Below are 20,557 nucleotides of genomic sequence, written 5' to 3'. Positions count from 1 at the left end.
ATAGCAATAACATAAAAGCTGCAATATACATAAAAAGGAACTTTTCTTTTGAGGCACGGCTAAACATAATGCCTAGAAGACACTGGGGCTAAAAAATGAACGCTGTTCTTAAGGCATAAGGAAGGATGGTACATCCAGGGGGGGTGCTGAGGAATGCAACCCCCTGGGAAATCCTCAAAGCAACCTTAGGGCCCATTTCGAGGGGATGTAAACAAAAAAATATATGCGGGGTTACGGGCAGTCTAGTAGATGGACAAAGTACTGCATAGCGTCCCGGATTATTGGAGGCAATGGGGATAAGGGTAGAACAAGGGTAGCACAAGTCCTAGGCAAGGGGAGGGCAAAAAGGGTTGGAGGGCCAAACTGTCCAAGTTTGGGGAGCAGTCCTCCGGCCCTCTCCAGGACCTCGGACGGTCAGTCACAAAATGGAGAGACTGATAATGGGATTGGAAGTTGCTCAGGTGGGTGCATTATCCTTGACCTTCTTGGCTCTTCCGGAGGTCCACAACGGGGATTGTGGGCTGTTAGGAGTGGGTCGTTTGTTAGATCCCTGGCTAGGGTTAGAAGTGTCCATGTCAGCTTCTTGAGAGATGATTTTCAGCTTGGTGAGGAGCTTTTCCCCCTCGGGAAAAGTGGAGAAGGCAAAAGACTTCCCTTTGTCCGTGAACCTGACCGCAAAAGGGAATGCCCATTTGTATTTTATGTCTTTGTGGGACATTGCAAGCAAGAGGGGTTTTAGAGCTCTTCGTCTCTGTATCGTGGAGGGGGAGAGGTCCGCAAAGATCTGAACCTGGTGACCCTGGTAATTGACGTGTTGCAGGGATCTGGCTCTCTTCATGAATTCTTCTTTCACCGAGAAGTGATGTGGCTTGGCCAGAACATCTCGCGGGGTGCCATCCTTCCTAGGGGGGCCGAGGGTTCGATGGACCCGGTCAAGTTCAAGCTTAGTAGCTGGGATGTCAGGGATTAGCTGTTGAATGAGGTCTTGCACCGCCCTGGACACATCAGTTATTGATTCTGGAAGCCCGCGAATTCTGACGTTATATCTGCGTGACCTATTTTCGAGGTCATCTATACGGGCCATGGCTATGTCCAATTGCTCCTGTACTGAGTAGATGTGTCTGGAGTTTTGGATGGATCTGGCTATGGTATCCTCCATTTTATGTTCGATCGTTTCGATCCGGGAGCCTAGGTTAATAAAATCAGCTTTCAATTCCCCCGTGATTTGCAAGGCAGTTTGGGAGAGGCCCCTCTCTAATAATTCAGAGAATTTGCCAAACAGGGCATCCATGTGGGAGACTGGGTCTGTATGAGCAGCCTCGTGGGGGGCCATGGCGGTCTGGGTAGCTCTGTAGGTCCCCGCTGGGGAGGGAGAGAACTCCTGGATGGTGCGTTCCAGCAGAGAGACCGTGGAGGCCGGGGACGGTGTGGCTTCCTTGGGGAGACCCCTGGGGTTGCCTGGGGTGGCGTGGAGAGGAGGAAAGTCTGTATCTGACCTGAAATCCACTGTGCCTGCGGATCTGTGATCCTGAGACAGGAGCTGTGCTGCGGTGGCCATCTTGGATTTCTCCCTCACGTCCAGTGAAGCGAACAACGGGCCGAGATTGCGTTTAGCCAGTCCACCGGTCATTCAGAAATGTGCCCCAACACTTCGGGATTCCGCCCCTATAGCTCGGGAAGCGGAAGGGTAGCCGTGCCGTGCGGTAGGGGTTCCGTTGTTCCGCGAGGCAGCGGAGCTTTAGATGATCGCGGCCATCTTGGAAGCCTCGCGCATGCGCACTGACAGTGCTTTTTAATGTGCCCCAATCACGCCATTTTTATGACTCCCCAAATTTCTGTCATGGTGCTGAAAATGATGAATATTTTTGTCAGTAACAAAACAAAAACAAAGTGTGTGTGTAGCAGACCCACAGCATAATAATAATATTAGCTGAAGAAGAGACTGCCACCTCATGTCTCAAATAAATTTGGTTTGCACTGTTGAAGAAAAAACAAAAAAAAAAACCTAGGAGACAGCTAAAAGAAACCCAAGCAGTAAATGAAAGCAAATATTATTCCAGTTTAAAATATAAATGTATTTAAAGACATCGTCTGACATATCATTGGCCCCCCTAACTGCAAAGTACTCCACGTATCTTCTTCTGACCTCGTGGGCGCTTTGGGGGGGCAAGCCAGGATGGCCAGCTTCAAGTGCCGCCAGGGATGTAGCATCTGCAAAGTTGGCCTCGGGCCCAACTGAGGCCAGATAGTTTGTGGAATTTTTTCTTAGAAAATTGTGCAGAATGCAGCAGGCAAGCTCAATATGATTCAGATTATATTCCACCATGTGGATCGGTGTCAAAAATAGGTGGAACCGGCTGGCCATTATCCTGAAAGCGTTCTCCACCACTCTTCTGGCTCTGGCCAACTGGTAATTAAAAACCCTCTGGTCCGGGGTGAGGGTCCTCATAGGGAATGGCCACTTAAGAGGGTCCCCCAGCGGAAAGGCTTCATCCGCGACAAAGACAAAGGGGAGTCCTTCCACATTGTCTTCTGGAGATGGCAAGCCCAAGCTGCCATTCTGGAGACACCAGTAGAACTCCATCTGGGCGATCCCTCCACCATACGACATCCGGCTATTTTTCCCCACGTCCACATAGTGGAACTCATAAGTAGCTGACACCACCACCAACATCCCTATAATATTATACCCCTTGTAATTATAATAGTAAGACCGCGAGTTGGGGGGGTGGGACTATGTGGAAATGTTTCCCCATCAATTGCACCTCCACAGTTGGGAAAGTCCCAACGGGTGGCAAAGTGGGAGGCCACAGTCTGCCATTCCTGTGGCATTGAAGGAAACTGTGTAGTCAAACAAGAAAAAAAAATTATTAATTTTGCACATAAACATTGCAAGCAGATTAGACACAAACATTTTTGGCCAACATAAGTATACCATTTATTGAAATTAGTATTTAAAGACAAAAGTATAAGGTCCACTTATCAGATTCCTCACCCCATCTGATGGCCCATTGCAAAAATTTAAGGGGGAGGGGAGATGTTTAGGGACAGGTAACCCTCTCCACTTCATTGAGAGCTGAATGCATAAATAATGTGTGTGTGAACTTTGCCCAGCCCCTCCTTACTTACACTATTGGCAGCCCACTGGACAGGTAAGAAGTGTCATAATAAAAAAATAAAAATACACACTGAACAAATGGAAGCACATTGTTACATTCTGCTATTACCTATCAAGATAATAATATGAGAAACAAACTTAAAACAGTACCATTGAAAGTATTCAGGCAGGCCCTTGCACTACATGCTTTGGTAAATTCATCCATGAATCTGACCACAAAAGAAGTCGGTATAGTGTGTATGAGTTGCCAAAGTCAGCAGATAGAGGATTGGTATCTGACTTAGCAGTTGGGGGGAGGGGGGTTCCAAATGAGTTTGGGCCACCAAAATAAAGCTTATGGCATGAATTTAAGGACAACAAAAACATCCCCTAAAATGTGTCAAAATGTTAAGAGGAAAGCACTACTATGGAGCTGACAAAATACATTGCTAAGTGACTAGGCTATAGGTATATATGGGCCCAGGAAAGCATGCTGGGGAGGTTAGTGAAGGCAAATATGCATGAAGGACAAAAAAGGAACTTTAAAAGCTTCCAGCATGCATTAAGACAAAGGGGCACAGCATACTACAGCATATTACAATCATGGTAATTAGGGAAGGATGAAAGAAATACAATTTATTAGCAAACATTAAATTCATAGAATGTGATGTTAAAGGAGAAAACTTACCTTAATATAGTCCTTCTGTGGGACCTGAATAATGGTAGAACAGGTCTCAGGGATAATGATCCCCGGAGCCTGGGGGGAGATGCCTGTTGAGAACCTGAGGTCCTGCAGGCTTCTCCCAGTCGCCAAGTACCGCAACGTGGCGACTAGCCTCTGCTCCAGAGTGATGGCTTGTCGCATGCAGGTACCCTGCCTGCTGATATAAGGGAACAGCAAAGACAACAGACGGTGAAAAACGGGGTCCGTCATCCTTAGATAATTCCTGAAATCATCAGGATTATTCTCCTCGAACTTATGAAGCAAAGGCATGTGTGAGAATTGATCACTCTGGAGCAACCAATTCTTCGTCCATGAACTCCTCCTTGCCCTGTTCCGTGTTCGTCGCTAACCAAACTTCTACTAACACACGATAAACACGAAATCAGCAGAAGGAGCCCAAAGGGTGGAGCATGTGGTACTAAACTTCCCTTTTATAGTCCCATCGTACATCACTGCATTCTTGACGATTGCAAATTCCGACAAATTTGTGCAACCATGTGTATGCAAGACAAGTTTGAGCCAACATCCGTCGGAAAAAATCGGATGAATTTTGTAGTTGGAATGTCCGTACGTGTGTACAGGGCATAAGAATACATGGGTCTGGTTATAGATACAGCCCAGAAGAGGGTGGCTTTTACCTCAGGCAAAGATCAGTTCCATAACGGAACTGGTTCAGGGGGTCAGGGCAAAGAAGGGTCCTTCTATTTGCCTTTGCATAAGGTTGTTGGGAAAGATGGTGGCTTCATTCAAACCGATTCCCTATGCTCAGTCTCATTCAAGACTGCTGCAAAACAGTATGCTGCCTACCGGGAACAAGAAGGTCCAAGCGCTAGATTTTGCAAAGGGTGCACCAGAGCCTCAGTTGGTGGAAAATATCCAAGAATCTGCAGAAGGGGAAATCCTTCTTACCAGTTACCTGGAAGATGGTAACAACAGCTGCCAGCCATTCGGGTTGGGTGGCAGTCCTGGTAGAGGTGACTGTCCAAGGGAAATGGTCCAGAATTGAAAGGACCTTGCCCATCAACATTCTAAAGATTCGGGCAATGCACCTAGCTCTAAAGGCCTGGACATTCAGGTTGCGGATTTGTCCTGTCAGGATTCAATCTGACAATGCCACAGCAGTTTCTTATGTCAATCACCAAGGGGGCACCAGAAGTCATGCAGCCCAGGGAGAGGTAAACCATAACCTAGCCTGGGTAAAAAAGAAGGTGCTGCGGATATCGTCAGTATTAATTCCAGGAGTAGAGAATTGGCAGGCAGGCTACTTGAGTCGCCAGCAGTTGTTCCCGGGGGAGTAGTCCCTTCAACGTAAATCTTTCTGCCTATATGCCAAAGATGGAGGATTCCAGACGTTCACCAAAAAAAGTTGACAACTTTGTGTCACGAACAAGGGATCCACTCGCATATGGAACAGATACGTTGGTGACCCCGTGGGATCAGTTCTCATTGATTTATGCATTCCCTTCTATTCTGCTGCTACTGCGACTTCTTTGCAGGATCAAGCAGGAAAAGAAGTCAGTGGTTCTTGTGGCTCTAGAAGATCTTGGTATGCAGAGATCGTAAGGATGGCAGTAGGGGACCCATGGACCCTACCACCACGTCCAGACCTGCTCTCACAGGGACCTGTACCCATCCTATCTTACAAATGCTATATTTAAGGGTTTGGCTATTGAAACCCACATTCTGAAGAATCGTGGGCTTTCAGGCTCAGTGAGATCTACCTTGATTAATACAAGGAAGCCAGCTTCCAAAGTCATTTATTAAAGAGTCTGGAAGGCATATGTTCCTGGTGTGAGTCCAGGGGTTGGCATCCCAGAAGGTATATTCCTTGCCTTTCTATAAATCTGATTAGAAATGAAGCTGACCTTGAGGGCCAGGTCTCGGCCTTATCAGTATTATTCCAGTGACCACTTGCTTCGCATTCCCGGGTCTGTAGTTTTACACAGGGAGTGACATGGCTTAATTCGCCGGTTAGGTCACTCTTAAAACCTTGGGACTTGAATTTGCTTTTGTCTGGTTTACAAAGACAGCCTTTTGGGCCGATATGCCATACTCCCTTGATCCTTTTGACAAGGAAGTTGGTTTTTCTGGTTGTCTTCTACAAGAAGGATATCAGAATTGGCTTCTCTTTCTTGTTAATTATTCACAAGGATAAGGTGGTATTGCGTCCTCATCCTAGCTTTCTGCCGAAGGTGGTTTCAGGTTTTCATCTAAACCAGGATATTGTTCTACCTGCATTTTTTTCTACAGAAGAAGGGTCACTACATTCTCTTGATGTAGTGAGAGCAGTCAAAGTCTATTTGAAGACGACTACTCAGAGTCCAAAAAAAAAAAAATCGGATGTTTTTGTTTGTGTTGCCTGAAGGTCCTAGAAAAAGAAAGAGAGTCGAAATCTACTATTTTTAAGTGAATTGGGCAAGTAATTTTTTCAAGCTTATTGTTTGAAGGGATGGTTCCACCTTTTAAAATTAAAGCGCACTCCACCAGGGCTGTTAGTGCTTCATGGGCAGTGTATCACCAAGTCTCTAGGGCTCAAATCTGCAAGGCCGCAACTTGGTCTTCAGTCCATACGTTCACCAGATTCTATCAAGTGGATGTAAGAAGGCATGAGGCTATCGTCTTTGGGCACAGTGTACTGCAGGCAGCAGTATAGGTCCTCAGGTCTGATGGTACCCTACTTTTGTTTGTGTCTCCCTCCCCTCAGGTGGCATTGCTCTGGGACATCCCACATAGTAACTACTATGGCTCTGTGTCCGTGATGCATGATTAAGAAAATAGGATTTTTATAACAGCTTAACTGTAAAATCCTTTTGTTTGAAGTACATCACGGGACACAGAGGTCCCTCCCCTCTTTTTGGGTATACATGTGTATTGCTTTGCTGCAAAACTGAGGTACTCCCTGTATGGGAGGGGTTATATAGGGAGTTAAACTTCCTGTTTAGGGTGTGCCAGTGTCCATCACCTAAAGGTGGCCTATATAACCCACACAGTAACTACTATGGCTCTGTGTCCCGTGATGAATTTCAAAGAAAAGTTGAAAAGAATGTTTCTATATGGGAGCAGATGGAGAGCACTGTTTGTCTTTTTGGTGTCACACGACTCTGAGCACTTTATATTGGTTTGCAGCAAGCAATTATTTGGGGCTTTTTATGAGTTTAATGCACATGCATTTTTGTATTTTGATTGAGCACGGTATATCCAATTTAAAGACACACTGGCTGAACATAACTTGGGCACCTGTGAAAAGCTTGGGGTAATGAAAATTCCCATTTAAAAAACCTATAGCAAGTCTATTAGTTGGCCTATAATATTAATAAAGACTGAAAACAATGCACCCCCTGTGTGGCTGGTATGCCAATCTCAACAGTTGTTATGAGAGACAGGTAACAACTGCGCTGAGCCCCTAACATCTTCCCCATATGTAACCTGGAGAAAGTATGATGTCACTATGATATTTCGGGGTTGTGCCCTGGGTTGCCACTAACTACCATAAGGTGTTAATGCATTGTTATAAATCTGAATTGTGCCACTATATTGCTTTGAGAAAGGGATCCTGAGTGGTTCTGAAAAATTGCATTTAATATATGACAACATTATTTTTACAATAAATATGAGAAAAAGAAATGCCTTTGGAGTGCTCAAGACTTTCTATTTTTTAAAAGTTTGTACAAAGTCCTACAAAAATCACTGAGATAAGAATTGCTATCGTAACTAAAAAAAAAAAAAAAAAAAAAAAAAAGGTGCTTGCTGCAGATACACAAGATACACTATACTTTCTCTTTATATATAGAAAATATTTTTTGTAAAAAAATTGTTCATTCAAAGTAGAGACACTCAGTAATGAGTGAATAGTGAAGGAATGACTGCCAGGCTTGCACTGCATTCTGTTTTCTATATGGGCTGTATTTGTGGACCGATGTAATATGCTCTGGGTTGTTATCCCAGTAATTCCCAGTAATCAATGCATAGCATTTCTTGGCCTCAACAAAAGTACTGAGTCAGTAGTGTGCTCTGCTACACTATATTACCAAAAGTATTGGGACACCTTCCTTTACACGCACATGACCTTTAATGGCATTGCAGTCTTACTCCGTAGGGTTCAATATTGAGTTGGCCCACCGTTTACAGCTATAACAGCTTCAACTCTTCTGGGAAGGCTGTCCACAAGGTTTAGGAGTGTGTCTATGGGAATGTTTGACCATCATTTCCAGAGGTGCATTTGTGAGGTCAGGCACTGATGTTGGATGAGAAGACCTGGCTCACAGTCTCTGCTCTAATTCATCCCAAAGGTGTTCTATCAGGTTGAGGACTCTGTGCTGGCCAGTCAAGTTCCTTGCTTTGTGCAGTCATGTTGGAATAGGAAGGGGCCATCCCCAAACTGTTCCCACAAAGTTGGGAGCATGACATTTTACAAAATGTCTTGGTATGCTGACGCCTTAAGAAATCCCTTCACTAGAACTAAGGGGCCAAGCCCAACCCCTGAAAAACAACCCCACACCATAATCCCCCTTCCACCAAATGATTTTGACCAATGCATGAAGCAAGGTCCATTAAGACATGGATGAATGAGTTTGGAATGGAGGAACTTGACTGGCTTGCACAGTCCTGACCCCAACCTTATAGAACACCATTGGGATGAATTAGAGACTGCAGGCAAGGCCTTGTCTTCCAACATCAGTGCCTGACTTCACAAATGCGCTTCTGGAAGAATGGCAAAACGTTCCCATAGACACCCTCCTAAACCTTCCCAGAAGAGTTGAACCTGTTTTAGCTGCAAAGGGTGGGCCAACTCAATATTGAACCCTGCGAACTAAGACTGGGATGTCATTACAGTTCATGTACGTGTAAAGGCAGGCGTCCAAATACTTTTGACAATATAGTGTACATTGTAAATGTATTTTTAAGAATGCTAAATTGCAAAATGTGTAAGATCAATTATATTTAATATGTTGATTTAAATGGAAATCTGTTATAAGAGTTAAGAGGTTGCTGTCACTGAACTGTCCTTAAAATGCTAGCTTCCTGGCTTTCACGCTAATTCTCTTATTTCAGTCGTTGACCAGAAACAAGTATATAGCCAAGGTCTTCTTGTTCTGTTAGGCCGCATACACACGGGCGGACTGTTGGCTCAACTTTGTCCGCTGAACAGTGTTTCAGCGGACAGTCCGCTCGTGTGTGGGGCTTCAGCGGACAGTTTCAGCGGACAGTTTGACGAACAAAGTTTTTCGGAAATTCCGAAAAACTGTCCGCTGAAACTTTGTTTGAGCGAACAGTCCGCCCGTGTGTAGGCCACTTTCGAAATGAGCAAACTGTTCCCGCTCGGAGGAAAGTCTGCTCATTACGAGCGCGTCTCCAGGTAGGCGGGGCCCGCGAAGGAGACGTCGCGGGCCCCGCCGCCTGGTATGGACTTAAAGGGGAACCCCAACGCCGAAAAAAATCGGCGTGGGGGTCCCCCCAAAGTCCACAACAGACCCTTGTCCGAGCACGCTACCCGGCCGGCCAGGAAAGGGGGGCGAGCGAGCGCGCCCCCCCTCCCGAGCCGTACCAGGCCGCGTGCCCTCAACATGGGGGGTGCCTTGGGGAAGGGGGGGCCGCGCGGCCCCCCCACCCCAAAGCACCTTGTCCCCATGTTGATGAGGACAAGGGCCTCTTCCCGACAACCCTGGCCGTTGGTTGTCGGGGTCTGCGGGCGGGGGGCTTATCGGAATCCGGGAGCCCCCTTTAATAAGGGGGCCAACGGATACCGGCCCCCCACCCTATGTGAATGAGTATGGGGTACAATGTACCCCTACCCATTCACCTGTAAAATAAAAGTACCCAAAAAAAAAAACACAACACACGAGATAAAATATTTTATTGCACAGCTCCGGGGGTCTTCCGTCTTCGGGGGTCTTCTCGCCGGACTCCTCCGCTATCTTCGTGTAGCTCTTTTGCTAGCGGAGGAGTCCGGCTTTCTTCCTCCCCGCCGCCGGCCTCTTCTCCCGACTTCGGGGGTCTTGTCCCCCTCTTCGGTTCTTCTGCCAGGCCACCGCGCCTTCTTATAGCTCTTTTGCAGGCGGTGGCCCGGTCTTCTGTCGCCGCTGTCGCCTTCCGTTCTTGTTCTTCTTCTTGTTCTTCTTCTTCTTCTCCAGGAGATGTTGACACGTCGCTCTCTCCGGCCGGAATGCCAGAGCCGCGCTGTGCGGCCACTTATATAGTGACAATGGGGCGGTGTCACATGGTATATGTCACATGGGTTGGTCACATGGTGACCCCGTCCCCTTACGATGTCATAGTCCCCATGTGACATCAACCCATGTGACCAACCCATGTGACATATACCATGTGACACCGCCCCATTGTCACTATATAAGTGGCCGCTCAGCGCGGCTCTGGCATTCCGGCCGGAGAGAGCGACGTGTCAACATCTCCTGGAGAAGAAGAAGAAGAACAAGAAGAAGAACAAGAACGGAAGGCGACAGCGGCGACAGAAGACCGGGCCACCGCCTGCAAAAGAGCTATAAGAAGGCGCGGTGGCCCGGCAGAAGAACCGAAGGCGGCGACAGAAGAACGGAAGGCGGCGACAGAAGACCGGGCCACCGCCTGCAAAAGAGCTATAAGAAGGCGCGGTGGCCCGGCAGAAGAACCGAAGGCGGCGACAGAAGAACGGAAGGCGGCGACAGAAGACCGGGCCACTGCCTGCAAAAGAGCTATAAGAAGGCGCGGTGGCCCGGCAGAAGAACCGAAGAGGGGGACAAGACCCCCGAAGTCGGGAGAAGAGGCCGGCGGCGGGGAGGAAGAAAGCCGGACTCCTCCGCTAGCAAAAGAGCTACACGAAGATAGCGGAGGAGTCCGGCGAGAAGACCCCCGGAGCTGTGCAATAAAATATTTTATCTCGTGTGTTGTGTTTTTTTTTTTTTGGGTACTTTTATTTTACAGGTGAATGGGTAGGGGTACATTGTACCCCATACTCATTCACATAGGGTGGGGGGCCAGTATCCGTTGGCTCCCTTATTAAAGGGGGCTCCCGGATTCCGATAAGCCCCCCGCCCGCAGACCCCGACAACCAACGGCCAGGGTTGTCGGGAAGAGGCCCTTGTCCTCATCAACATGGGGACAAGGTGCTTTGGGGTGGGGGGGCCGCACGGCCCCCCCTTCCCCAAGGCACCCCCCATGTTGAGGGCAGGCGGCCTGGTACGGCTCGGGAGGGGGGGCGCGCTCGCTCGCCCCCCTTTCCTGGCCGGCCGGGTAGCGTGCTCGGACAAGGGTCTGTTGTGGACTATGGGGGGACCCCCACGCCGATTTTTTTCGGCGTTGGGGTTCCCCTTTAAGTCCATTCCAGGCGGCGGAGCCCACGACGTCTCCGTCGCGGGCCCCGCCTACCTTAACACGCGCTCGAAATGAGCGGACTGTTGCCTCGTGTGTGGGCGAGTCCGCTCATTTCAAAAGTTGCGCGGACTTAGTACGACGAACAAAGTTTGCCGTATTTGTCCGCTCAAAAAGTGCCGTGTGTGGGCGTGTTCGTTCATTCAAAAGTTTGAGCGGACTGTTTGACGAACTTAGTTTCGGCAAACAGTCCCCGCGTGTGTACGCCGCCTTAGTGTCTCAAACTACTGAAGCCATTCAGCATAACAGCTAGGCAATGAGCATTTTCAAAAGTAGAGCGGGAATGAAATTGAATGAAAGGTGACCAATACTTTTTTCCACTGCTGCTTATATGACAATAGTAGCATGACTTAAAGCATTGAAAGTGATTCTTACATTGGTTTGTTCTACAACACTATGATCTTGCCATTTTACAGAGTCACATTTAAAACAGCATGTATCTTTGTAATGTCTATGACTCTGATCAGCTCCTATCTGGCACTACTTAGTAATGGCAAAGAGCAAAGCAGAAATGATTCTAAGCAGAACGCACTAATGAATGGAAAGGAAGACAAGGAAGTTTCCATAATAGCCATCTTATTAGTTACGTTTGTGACTTTGCGTGCCTTGACTTTAACTAAAAAAGGCCAAGACTGGATAAATTGTATCAGCTAATGGAATATACACTGACCGTTAGCTTCTCATTAGATTTCATTAACAGGAGACCATCGGCTGCAGTTAGGACAATGAAAGAATTAATAATAAGCCCCAATATCTGTATAGAGAAGGGTAACAGCTAATATGATCGGATTTACCGTAATTTAATTTTGCAGTTAAACCCATGAAAGCATGTACAATGTATAAATTGTAAGCATAGAAGAATCACCTTTCAAAAAATGTATTTATTCTGTGTCTGCTTGTAAAGAAGGGTCCTTACAGTGACAGAGTTGCTACGCAGTGCCATCTTGTGGTCAGCTGATGTACAGCTATTTTCCATATTTAAAGTGGTTGTAAACTCAATTTTTTAACTTTTACCTACAGGAAAGCCTATAATAAGGCTTACCTGTAGGTAAAAAAAATATCTCCTAAACCTGTACGGTTTAGGAGATATTCCCCTCGGTATGCGCCGCTGACTGCAGCGGCGCATGCGCACAAGGGGATTCTCGGCCTGAAAATCCGGCAGTGGCCGACCGGCCGGAATGAAATCTCCCGCGCGCATGCGCGGGAGTGACGATATCGCGGCTCCGGCCACTCACAGCGCCGGAGCCGCGATACCCGGAAGAAACGCAGAGGGAGCATGTCAGCTCCCTCGGCGTGGATCGGGCCAGATGTCGGGGCCTCATTCGAAGGTAAGTATTTCATAATGAGCTAGTATACGGTGCATACTAGCTCATTATGCCTTTTGCTTTGCAGGTTTAAAAAAAAAAAATTGCGGGTTTACTACCGCTTTAAAAAGAAATCTGCAGTAAGATATGTCGATTTTAGCTTCTGAAATTTTCTTTGTCACTCGCAAGGATTTAGCAAGTGAAGTAGATGTAATGTTAGAGTTCCTGAACTACATACTTGTTTTGGGTCAGGTAGTTACTGAAAAAGTGTTGAAGTCTATAAATCAGCATGACAGCCAGGCAACTTACATTTTCAAAAGGAAAGGCGAGCAATGGCAACTTACAAATATTTTAATTTGTTTATTTATTACAGATATTTATATGCTGCTGACAGTTTTATGCAGCATTTTAAATATGATACAATAGCTTACAATGTAAGGTCCTTACTACATACACTTACGAAAGCTAATTTTACACAGGAGACAGACAACCAACATGCCATAAGGGCTGCCCTGAGCACATAGAAGAATGGGCACATAACAGGATGGGATGGAATGCAGGAGAAGGGTAAGAAATGGGTAGGGAATGGTTTAAGGATATGACGTAGTGAGCAGGGAAGAGGTGGTCATAGCTTAGAGAGACCTTAAGGAGTAATTGACAGTGTGGTGAGCAATTTGACCCACCCATGCACCCTCTTGGTAGGTGTGTGAATATAGATATGATTAGACCATGTATACATTTGTGGAATTGAGGTATGGGAAGAGCATGGGGGACTTGTGGGGCATGTCATACTTTTGCCACAGCATCAGCGAGTCCTTAATGCCACCAAAAAAGTAAGATTGTTGGTAATGTTTGGGTGGCTGGTTTAATCGTAATGCTTACAAATATGTATGATTATTTGGAGTTCATGAAGAAAGTACTTATAATGTTAATTTCAGGTTCATAATGATGTGAAATTACTTGTGTGTGGCCCCCTAGCTTGTTGTGAATAACTGGTGGCTGGCAGGGCCGGACCGGGAATAAAAAACAAGCTCTGGAAATAATTTCATACCAGCCCCATAGCATTATTATACAAGCCCAACGTCATTAATTTCTTGTTCATGAAAGGGAAAACCATGCATTTTAAAAGCACATTTGAAGAGCGTATTATATATAGATAAGAAACATATAAAAAAGCACATAGGGCTAGGGATATATATATATATATATATATATATATATATATATATATATATATATAAATATAAAACAGCAAATTTCAAATTTCAGTTAAAAGTAGTAAAAGTGAAGCAATCATCAAGGGGGGCACCTGGGACTCTAGGAATGCGAGGGGGGGGGGAGGGACTCTAATCATATGACTTATGACTGCTCGGCTCGGCCTGCCCCGCCTCTCCTCTCACGTTTCACGTCTCTCGAGTCCTGACGTCAGCAGGGAATTCTCAGCCCTGCCCGCTGAATATAGCTATCATACCAGAAGCGAGGCGGGCGGGGCTGAGAATTCCCCGCTGACGTCAGGACTCAAGAGACGTGAAATGTAAGAGGAGAGAGGTGAGCCAAGAGCCGAGCAGAGCAGTCACATGATTGCGATGTATTTACTGTGAAATTCGGTATGAAGTGACATATTTTTTTTAAAAAGCACATACAACGGGGCACAGCATTCATTGTAACACAACATTTATTAACAGAAAGTAACAACAGTAAGTAGAGTACAAATGGGTTTGTACTCTACTTACACCTCACGCTGGCTGCATTTAATGGGCACAGGTGGCTGCATTTGACGGGCACATGTGGCTGCATTTGACGGGCACAGGTGGCTGCGTTTGACAGGCACAGTGGCTGCGTTTGATGGGAACAGTGGCTGCCTTTGACGGGGGAAGTTCAGCATTTTTCAGTTTGTTTGTGCCCCCCTGAAAATTTTTGAGCACCAGCTGCCACTGGTCAGCACAGAGACAGTACAGGGAACTTCACAGGGCTGTGGATTGTAATCCCTCCAGACCTTCCAGCAGCCATGTGTGTGAATGCCTGTACCCTGTAGTACACTTTTTAAGGGAGTGAGGTTATTTTTAATTCAAAGTGGAGTTCCAGTCGATTTTTTGTTTATTAAAAGTCTGCAGCTACAAAAATGTGTATCTTCTGATTTTTAATAAAAAGACACTCACCTGTCCCACAATTCAGCGACGTGGCCACCCATACCCTCTATTCTCTCCCCCGCCTGTTCACGGAGATGGCAATACTACTGTGGGCATCCGGCTGTGACAACTTGCAGCTTCACAGCCGGGTGCGCATGTCTCACTGTGCCGTCCTGCATAGCTGGGCAATCTTTTGGGAACTGTGATGTGCCCCAGAAGATTGCAGGGAGGAAGGGCCACCTAGGCAGCCCAGGCAGAAGAGGGAACTCAACAGTAATCGTGATGCATCGCAGAATCGAATCGAATTGTGAGACCAGTGAAGATGCGCACCCCGAATATTATATATATTTTAATAGTTTTTTTCTTCCTTTTACGATTTCTTTTTTTTTTTACACACTGGGACCAGAGCATTGTGAATTTCACTAGTACAAGCAACCATTTTTACTGAATGAAACTAGCATGTTTTGTTGTGATTAGCTGTGATTGGTCACATCTAATCACATGGTACAGATGGGCTGTGATTGTCATGTCTATACTATGTTATCATTGTGACCAATCTGTCAGGGCTGGCTATGCCCTTCCTTCTCTGGGCTGGCTCCTTAGCTGTCGGCTAATTGCCAGCTCTCATTTCTCTCCACATTTACCAGCTGTTCCTGATCATTCTCGTCTGACCTGCCTACTTAAAGCTGTCCAGCTCACTTCACCTCTGCCTTCGCCTTGGTCGCATCACAAGAAACCATCTCTTGCGGTTCTGTTTAAAGACTGGCTTGCTGACATCCCTTCTGGCTCCTTATCCTGCTTGCTGTTGCTCTACTTTGATCCCTGACTTCTGGCCTGGCTGATTACCCGATCTGGTTATTGAACTCTGGCCTAGCTGAATACTTGATCTGGTTACTGGACTCTGGCTATGCTTTGACTAAGCTTTTTCTATTTACCTTTTTATTTTTGTTTAATAAACAAGTGTGATTTAATTTTACTTCTGTCTCGGTCTGATTCATGGTTCCTGACACAATCACAGCTAGCAACATAATTGTACACACTGGAGGGCAATAAAGTAAGCCATCCATTGTTTACAATTGTCATGCGATCTGCTGTGATTGGTCACAGCTATCACATAGTACCAGGGGTGTGCTGGTACACTGATCCTTTCTGATGGACAGGCAGTGACAGAATTCACTGCAGCACAGCCACTTAAGAGGCGCGATCAGGGAGGATGTCATATGATGTCCACCCAGACCAACAAAAGCCCCACCTGGCTGCCATTTTGCTATAGGCCCAGGCAGGAACTGGTTAAGTAGCTTTGTTACATCAAACTATTTAACCAGTGTGATCTGGAGTAGCTCTGGAATGCCGCCAGCCAGTTTGGTGGAAACAAATCAGTTCTAGTTCTAGTACTTCCGTCAAAGTAAAAAAATAGTACAAACCCTGGTATCACAAAACAAAACCACAAGTTGTCTGCCAATCCAATTGTTAGTTCTATATAGGGGTTAGGCATTTCCATAGTAAGGGTGCCAGGCAGCCACACGTGTGGGGGGTCAGCAGCTCGCGTCTCAGCTTGTCTGAGAGCTCACACTTGACACAATGCTTGTGAATCTCTTCCACTCACTTCCCTGACACCAGTGCTGATTTCCCTCTTCTGCCTTTCACGCCTACCTCAGATGGGACTTACCCCCTTCTGGACCAAAATCCTGGTAGTCTGGGTTTAGGGGTGCATCCCACCCAAGTCTCTTTGAACCTTCAAAATCGTGGGTCCCTAATACAAATTTAGCAATGCAGAGAGCACTGGAAATTTGTCCTCTCCAGCCAAACTTAACCAGGACACCTCACCCTGCATGGGTGAGAACCCCTGAGTACCGCAATGTCTCTACAACTGTCTCCCTTAAAGAGGCCAAAACCTAAATGTATCTGCCATCCAGGGCACATTCCAATGTCCTGTACACCAGGAATGATGATACTGCACAGTCACTGAACATATTATTACAATAGCATTGCTCCCAACTGTCCCTACTTTTGAGGGACTGTACCTCATGGGGAACCTCTGCCCCTCTTTCCTCCTCATTTTTCCCTCCTTTTGATCTGATTTGGTCTATATAGTTGTATATAAAATGCACTACTTATCTATCAAAAAGTGTTATATTGTTCTAAACCTTTCATCCAATTTCTAAATTGCTGCACTTGTAAATTCTAAAAGCCTATATAAAGGGATAGTAATGTTAAAAATCACTTGTGGGTTTAGCTAATCTTTTTTTTCTTTTTTTTTTTGTACAATTCTCTTTTAAGGGGGGTGGCAGGGGATGTGTCCTATGCCTAAATACTTTTGCTAATAGGCATCCCTCAGTCCCATCTCGGGAAGTCAGGAGGTATGCAATATGGTGAGAATAAAGGTATGAATAAAGTCTTTAATTTCTATTTTATCCTAAGGCTTAATTAAAGGATAAAGGTCAACAGTTAGCTATCATTGACAGATTTATTTGCTGTTTTGTTTATGCACAGTCATAACACACTAGTGTTTTTTTATTACCAGAAAAAAAAGTCTTTGGTTGTTTGCATTCAATTATATAGATATTTGATTCTACTAGAAATAGTAAACCTAAAGCGGTATTTAAATAGTAAACCTAAAGCGGTATTAAACCCCAAACCAAAAATGTATTATATTGCAGCTTATCAATCATTTGATGTGGTGGCTGTATTGGGTTTTCTTTTTTTTAAGCTCTTTTTCCTTCTGTTTTTCCCTGGCGATCTGACCAGCAACACACCTCCTGTATTATACAGACACCATTTTGGATGACGAAGCACAGGGGGAAGATTTGGACAGCAGCATTGTCAGTCAGCGGGGAGTGTTAGGATTGGTAGATTTAAATACACTAACAAATTGAAGCTGAACTCAAGCTAATTTATAATTAATTTATAACTGATTTTATAATCAGTTTTGGCAAACAGTTTTTTTCCTTTTGGGATAAAGGTTTTACATAAATAATAAAACGCTGAACATTTTAGGCACCCCTGCCAGTGTTAATTATTGTTATTATTATTATACAGGATTTGTATAGCGCCAACAGTTTACGCAGCACTTTACAATATAAAAGGGAGACAATACAGTTACAATACAAAAAAATACAAGAGGATTAAGAGGGCCCTGCTCAGAAGAGTTTACAATCGAAAGCCCCATACACACGATCCGATTTTCTGCTGATTTTTGTCTTCAGATTTACCAAAACCATGTAGTGCAAGGGGCCTGCCTGATTACATACTAATTGAAACTCCTAAGGTTTGACCTCATTTTATATGGTTTTTGTAAATCTGAAGACAAAAATCTGCAGAAAATCTGATAGTGTGTATGGGGCTTAATAGGGTGGGGCAGGTGGTACAAAAGGTTGTAACTGTGGGGAATGAGCTGATGGAAGTGGTAAAAGATTAGTAGGAGACGTGATAGGCTTTCCTAAATATATGAGTTTTCAGGGATCGCCTGAAGGTAGCAAGAGTAGGGGATAGCTGGACAGGTGGAGGTAGCGAGTTCCAGAGGATGGGAGAGGCTCTGGAGAAATCCTGGAGACAAGCATGAGAGGGGGATCCCTGTAACTGTAAGCCCTTGTACACACGGTCGGAGATTCCGATGGAATGTGTCCGATCAGACCGTATTGTCGGATAATCCGACTGTGCGTGGTCTCCATCGGACTGTTTCCGTCGGAATATCCGACGGACCAAGTTTTCCAACTTGTCTATAAAATTTTCCGACAACATGCTCCGATCGGACATACTCCGATCATGTGTAGCCTACTCCGACGGACAAAGTGCCACATATGCTCAGATCAAATTCCTAGACCAAAGCTATTGGCTACTAGCCTGAACGTAGTCCCGTCGTAACAAAATAACGTCATCACGTTATGTACAATCGGATTTTCCGACAACTTTGTCCGACCGTGTGTATGCAACAGTTTCGGACAAAATCCGTCTGACAAAATCCGTCGGACAAAATCCAATGGATTTGGTTGTCAGAATGTCCAACCGTGTGTACAAGGGCTAAGACATTTTATCTGTTGAGAAACAACAAACTTACTGGCTGGATCACGAGATGAAAAAAGAAAAAAAGCTTAAAAAAGGAAACAAATGCAGCCATCACATCTAAGCCCCTGTACACACGGTTGGAGATTTCGAAAACCAAATCCGTCGCATTTTGTCTGTCGGATCTTGTTCGTCGGATCTTGTCCGAAACTGTTGCATACACACGGTCGGACTAAGTTGTCGAAAAATCCGATCATTCAGAACGTGATGACGTAATTTCGTTACAATGGGACTACGTTCAGGCTAGTAGCCAATAGCTTTGATGTAGGAATTTGATCTGAGCATGCGTGGCACTTGGTCCGATCAAAATTCTCTACACATGATCGGAGTATGTCCGATCGAACCAGTTGGTCATAAAATATTTCCAACAAGTTGGAAAATTGGGTCTGACGGATATTCGGTTTGGAATCAGTCCGATGCATACCACACACAGTCGGATTATCCGACAACACGATCCGATAGGACACATTCCGACGGATTCTCCGACCATGTGTACAAGGTCTTAGATTTGTTAAGCTGCAATATAATAAATGTTTGCTTCTTCTGGGTTTAACCTCTTCACAACCGCACTATAGCCAAATGACTATAACAATGACAGCTGAGCACAGATCTGGGTAAAGAGCAAATCACAACGGGTCTCCACCATGTGACCAGCTGTGACCAATCACAGCTTATCACAGTGTAAACAGGATTTGCCTGTTATCAGTATTTCCTCACCTCGCACTAACAACACATGAGAAGAGCTGGTAAGTGACAATCCCCACAGGGGACATCTACCTGATTATCTATGCAGCCCCAACATTGCATCAGTGCTGCCAATCAGTGCCCACCAGTGCAGCCAATCAGTGCCCACCAGTGCTGCCAATCAGTGCCAATCAGTTGCCATCAGTGCTGCCTGTCAGTGGAGATGGACGAACATCCGACGGGACGTTTCGCAAACTCGAACTGCAAACGCGGCCAAAAGTTTGAGAACCGCAAAGTTTGCGGCAGGCCCCATGGACTTCAATGGCAGGCAAACCTTAAAAACCTACAGGTCATATTTTCAGCCACAAAATACTTACTAGCTGTGCACACATAGTCCAACCACATGGCCACTGACATAACACATGTATGAAGTGAATCTGGGATCGACAACTACAAGCATTCTTTTTTTATCTGTGAAATTTTGACAATTCAGGACTCAGGAGCGCATGAAGGCAATGGTGGAGAGGAAAGGTCAGGGTAGGCTATGAAGAGGGTGCAGGAGATGATCACCAGCACCGTGATAGAGAGCACTGACACCAGCACCGTGATATAGAGCACTGACACCAGTACCGTGATAGAGTGCACTGACACCAGCACCTTGATATAGAGCACTGACACCAGCACCGTGATAGAGTGCACTGACACCAGCACCATGATATAGAGCACTGACACCAGCACCGTGATATAGAGCACTAACACCAGCACAGTGATAGAGTGCACTGACACCAGCACCGTGATATAGAGCACTGACACCAGCACCAAGATAGAGAGCACTGAGACCACACCAGCACCGAGATCGAGAGCAATGACACCACACCAGCACCGAGATAGAGAGAGAGCACTGACACCAGCACCAAGATAGAGAGCACTGACACCAGCACTGTGATATAGAACACTGACACCAGCACCGTGGTATAGAGCACTGACACCAGCACCGTGGTATAGAGCACTGACACCAGCACCGTGATATAGAGCACTGACACCAGCACTGAGATATAAAGCACTGACACCAGCACCGTGGTATAGAGCACTGACACCCGCCCGAGATATAGAGCACTGACACCAGCACCGTGATAGAGTGCACTGACACCAGCACTGTGATATAGAGCACTGACACCAGCACCGTGATATA

This window comes from Lithobates pipiens, unplaced genomic scaffold (assembly GCF_037356315.1).
Source record: "Lithobates pipiens isolate NorthernLeopardFrog02 unplaced genomic scaffold, aLitPip1_a1.2 Scaffold_25, whole genome shotgun sequence".
Taxonomy (NCBI): Eukaryota; Metazoa; Chordata; class Amphibia; order Anura; family Ranidae; genus Lithobates; species Lithobates pipiens.
The sequence above is the reverse complement of the archived record's forward strand: the minus strand, read 5'-3'. Positions refer to the sequence as shown.